This window comes from Oncorhynchus kisutch, linkage group LG8 (assembly GCF_002021735.2).
Source record: "Oncorhynchus kisutch isolate 150728-3 linkage group LG8, Okis_V2, whole genome shotgun sequence".
NCBI classification, from domain to species: domain Eukaryota; kingdom Metazoa; phylum Chordata; class Actinopteri; order Salmoniformes; family Salmonidae; genus Oncorhynchus; species Oncorhynchus kisutch.
Genome location: NC_034181.2, coordinates 55,614,306 through 55,619,771, shown reverse-complemented (window position 1 = coordinate 55,619,771; position 5,466 = coordinate 55,614,306).

The following is a 5,466-nucleotide window of genomic DNA, read 5'->3' as shown; positions in this document are numbered from 1 at the left end:
CTTGGTTTACCATAGAGATTCTGCGAACATCAGAAGGTGGGGGGGGAAATGAACTATATTCTGGTAATCTGACCAGACATTCTCATCAATGATAAGATGACATAAACTCTACAGTGGAAAGTCTACACATCAGAGTTATCGGATTCACATGGAATTGTTGTTCAATTTATGTTAATGTTAATGTTTGAATATGAAATTATTCGTGATGGGATAAAATTAGATTTTTAGCTTCTAAAATGTGAGAATTGGGTTTTCATAAGGTTAGGGCTCTGCTCAATCAGTGGCCCGCCCCTGTGAAGAGTCATGGGTTATAAAACTTTTCAGACACACCCTTCTCACTCCACTATATAAAGCCTTGACGAAAATGTAACCTCCTGTTCCGAGGATGTGAGGACGACAGTCCGATGTAAGAATGGTTCAGATAATAACTACAGAACGAAGCCAACATCAGCGTGAGCTTTGGTTGCTAATAGTATGAACTTTGAACTCTTATTCACTATAGAAGTGATACCTCCTAGTCGTTGAGTTAGCAACAGCAGCTTCAAACGAGGGTTAGGAAGAAACAGTCAGAGTATCCCGTCTATCACACACAACGACGTTACTACAACGTATTCAAATGACCACCAGAGACATTCTTCAAAGGACAAAAGTCTCAGTTTGGCAACACGGCCTTCCATCTACCACCAACCTACTGAAGCGCAGCTCAGAGTAAATATTTATTGCATTTTCCTCTTCCAAATGGGCGGTAATTTAGAATGCATAAGATACTGTATTTACGATAGCACAGCTTCTTCCTTTGTTACTCAGTCTTCCCGCTCTTTCACTCAAACCCAGCCCCTTTTCTTTTGTGTAACAAGCTGTCATTCCTCTTCTGCACGCTGGGGACGTTTTCCTTTATGATGTAATTTGTAATCAAGTTATGATTAATTATTTGTATGTGTAATTCTGTGTGATTAGTTAGGTATTTAGTAAATAAATAATTAAACCCAATTTTCTATTGCTGATTCAACTTGTTAGCCAGGGTTCGTGAAGAAGAATTGACAACTTTCAGATGAGACAAAATTAAGGTGACGATTAATATTGACTGCTATTGATGTAAAATATTACTAGGTCTTTAAGAGTTTATTCAGAAGACAACAGCACTATAAATATTATTTTGTGGTGCGCCGACTCTCTAGTAAATTACATTTACATGATTAGCTCAATCAGGTGATATTAATTACGGAGAAATTATTTTATAGAATAGCATGTCATATCACTTAATCCGGCATAGCCAAAGACACGACACTGGATTTTGTGTTAAACGCTCTAAAACAAAGGTTTCTTAATGTCCAACAAGCTTTCTCTGCCCTTAACACCTCCAAAACAAAGGTAATGTGGTTTGGTAAGAAGAATGCCCCTCTCCCCACAGGTGTGATTACTACCTCTCAGGGTTTAGAGCTTGATGTCGCCACCTCATACAAGTGCTTGGGAGTATGGCTAGACGGTGCACTGTCCTTCTCTCAGCACATATCAAAGCTACAGGCTAAAGTTAAATCTAGACTTGGTTTCCTTTATCGTCATCGCTCCTCTTTCATCCCAGCTACCAAACTAACCCTGATTCGGTCCGCAAAGCACACACATCCCTGGGTCGCTCATCTTTTCAGTTCGCTGCAGCTAGCGACTGGAACGAGCTATAACAAACCCCCAAACTGGACAGTTTTATCTTAATCTCTTCATTCAAAGACTCAATCATGGACACTCTTACTGACAGTTGTGGCTGCTTTGCGTGATGTATTGTTGTCTCTACCTTCTTGTCCTTTGTGCTGTTGTCTGTGCCCAATGATGTTTGTACTAGAGGTCACCGGATTATGATTTTTCAACGCCGAAACTGATTCCGATTATTGGATGACGAAAAAAAGCCGATACCGATTAATCGGACGATAAAATGTGTATTTATTTATTTATTTGTAATAATGACAATTACAACACTTTTACTTCAGCTTAATACATCAATCAAATCAATTTAGCCTCAAATAAATCATGAAACATGTTCAATTTGGTTTAAATAATACAAAAACAAAGTGTTGGAGAAGAAAGTAAAAGTGCAATATGTGCCATGTAAAAAAGCTAACGTTTAAGTTCCTTGCTCAGAACATGAGAACATGTGAAAGCTGGTGGTTCCTTTTAACGTGATTCTTCAATATTCCCAGGTAAGAAGTTTTAGGTTGAAGGAATTATAGGACTATTTCTCTCTATACTGTTTGTATTTCATATACCTTTGACTATTGGATGTTCTTATAGGCACTTTAGTATTGCCAGTGTAACAGTAAAGCTTCTGTCCCTCTCCTCGCCCCTACCTGGGCTCAAACCAGGAACACATTGACAACAGCCACCCTCAAAGCATTGTTACCCATCGCCACAAAAGCCGTGGCCCTTGCAGAGCAACTACTCAGAGCGAGTGACGTTTGAAACACTATTAGCGCGCACCCTGCTAACTAGCTAGCCATTTCACATCGGTTACACCAGCCTAATCTCGGGAGTTGATAGGCTTGAAGTCATACATTGCGAAGAGCTGCTGGCAAATGCACGAAAGTGCTGTTTGGATGAATGCTTACGAGCCTGCTGCTGCCTACCACCGCTCAGTCAGACTGCTCTATCAAATATAAAATCATAGACTTAATTATAACATAATAACACACAGAAATACGAGCCTTAGGTCATTAATATGGTCAAACCCGGAAACTATCATTTCGAAAATAAAACTAAATAATATTCTTTCAGTGAAATACGGAACCATTGCGTATTTTATCAAACGGATGACATCCATAAGTCTAAATATTCCTGTTACATTGCACAACCTTCAATGTTATGTCATAATTACATACAATTCTGGCAAATTAGTTCACATCGAGCCAGGTGGCCCAAACTGTTGCATATACCCTGACTCTGCGTGCAATGAACGCAAGAGAAGTGACACAATTTCCCTAGTTTAATATTGCCTGCTAACATTATTTTTTTTAAACTAAATATGCAGGTTTAAAAATATACTTCTGTGTATTGATTTTAAGAAAGGCATTGATATTTATGGTTAGGTACATTCATGCAACGATTATGCTTTTTTCGCAAATGCACTTTTGTTAAATCATCCCCCGTTTGGCGATGCTGGCTGTCTTTGTTAGGAAGAAATAGTCTTCACAGTTCGTAACGAGCCAGGCGGCTCAAACTGCTGCATATACCCTGACTCTGTTGCACAGAACGCAAGAGAAGTGATACAATTTTCCTAGTTAAAATACATTTATGTTAGAAGGCAATATTTACTAAATATGCAGGTTTAAAAATATATACTTGTGTATTGATTTTAAAGAAGGCGTTGATGTTTATGGTTAGGTACATATTGGTGCAACGACAGCGCTTTTTTCGCGACTGCGCTTGTTAAATCACCCATTTGGCGACGTAGGCTATGATTCAGTGATAAATTAACAGGCACCGCATCGATTATATGCAACGCAGGACAAGCAAGATAAACTAGTAATATCATCAACCATGTGTAGTTAACTAGTGATTATGTTAAGATTGATTGTTTTTTATGAGATACGTTTAATGCTAGCTAGCAACTTACCTTGGCTTCTTGCTGCACTCGCATAACAGGTAGTCAGCCTGCCACGCAGTCTCCTCATGGAGTACAATGTAATCGGCCATGATCGGTGTCCATAAATGCCTATTACAGATTGTTATGAAAACTTGAAATCTGCCATTCCAATGAATCGGTTGACCTCTAGTTTGTACCATGTTTTGTGCTGCTACCATGTTATGCAGCTGTCATGTTGTGTTGTCATGTGTTGCTGCCTTGCTATGTTGTTGGCTTTGGACTCTCCTTATGTAGTGTTGCGTTGTCTCTCTTGTCGTGATGTATGTTTTGTCCTAGATATAAATATTTTTTTATCCCAGCCCCCGTCCCGGCTGGAGGCCTTTGGTCTTTCGGTAGGCCGTCATTGTAAATAAGAATTTGTTCTTAACCTACACAGACTTATCTGGCTACACAAAAGGTTCAAATCAGTTCCTCCATCTATCCATCCATTCCTCCCTCACTATCCCTTTAACCTCTTTGGGATAGGGGGCAGCATTTTCACTTTTGGATAAATAGCTTGCCCAATTTCAACTTCCTGCTACTCATGCCAAGAATATAAGATATGCATATTATTAGTAGATTTGGATAGAAAACACTCTGAAGTTTCTAAAATTGTTTGAATCATGTCTGTGTGTAAAACAGAACTTATATAGCAAGCAAAACCCAGAGGACTAACCATTCAGATTTTTTTTTGAGATCACTGTCTAGTCAATGAGTTTTCATTGGGGAACTAGATTTCTAAGGCACTTGTTTGGCATTCCTACCGCTTCCACTGGATGTCTCCAGTCTTTGGAAAATGGTTGAGGTTATTCCTTTGTGAAATGAAGAAGTACGGCCATCTTGAAACAGTGTAAGAGAGTTGGGCAAGACTAGGAAAGTAGCGTTAGTTTGTTGTTGTCCTGTATTGAAAACAGACCCGTTTTCAATTAACTGGCTTGCCTAGTTAAATATAAAAGAAATATGCAACCTTGATAACTTTGAAGCATAATTAATGCACTCACTAACTACTGTTCTATGTAATACACTGAGATATTAACACTCACCAGCCCAAATCTCTCTTTAGATGTGACTACAGATGAGTTTCAGCAGCTACAGTTGAAGTCGGAAGATTACATAGACTTATGTTGGAGTCATTAACTCGTTTTTCAACCACTCCACAAATTTCTTGTTAACAAACTATAGTTTTGGCAAGTCAGTTGGGACATCTACTTTGTGCATGACACAAGTAATTTTTCCAACAATTGTTTACAGACAGATTATTTCACTTATGATTCACTGTATCACAATTCCAGTGGGTCAGAAGTTTACATACACTAAGTTGACTGTGCTGTTAAACAGCTTGGAAAATTCCAGAAAATGATGTCATGGCTTTAGAAGCTTCTGATAGGCTATAATTGACAATATTTGAGTCAATTGGAGGTGTTCTTGTGGATGTATTTCAAGGCCTACCTTCAAACTCAGTGCCTCTTTGCTTGACATAATGGGAAAATAAAAGAAATCAGCCAAGATCTCCACAAGTCTGGTTCATTCTTGGGAGCAATTTCCAAATGCCTGAAGGTACCACGTTCATCTGTACAAACAATAGTACACAAGTATAAACACCATGGGACCACGCAGCCATCATACCACTCAGGAAGGAGATGCGTTCTGTCTCCTAGAGATGAACATACTTTGGTGCGAAAAGTGCAAATAAATCCCAGAACAACAGCAAAGGACCTTGTGATGATGCTGGAGAAAACTGGTACGAAAGTATCTATATCCACAATAAAACGAGTCCTATATCGACATAACCTGACAGGCCGCTCAGCAAGGAAGAAGCCACTGCTCCAAAACTGCCATAAAAAAGCCAGACTACA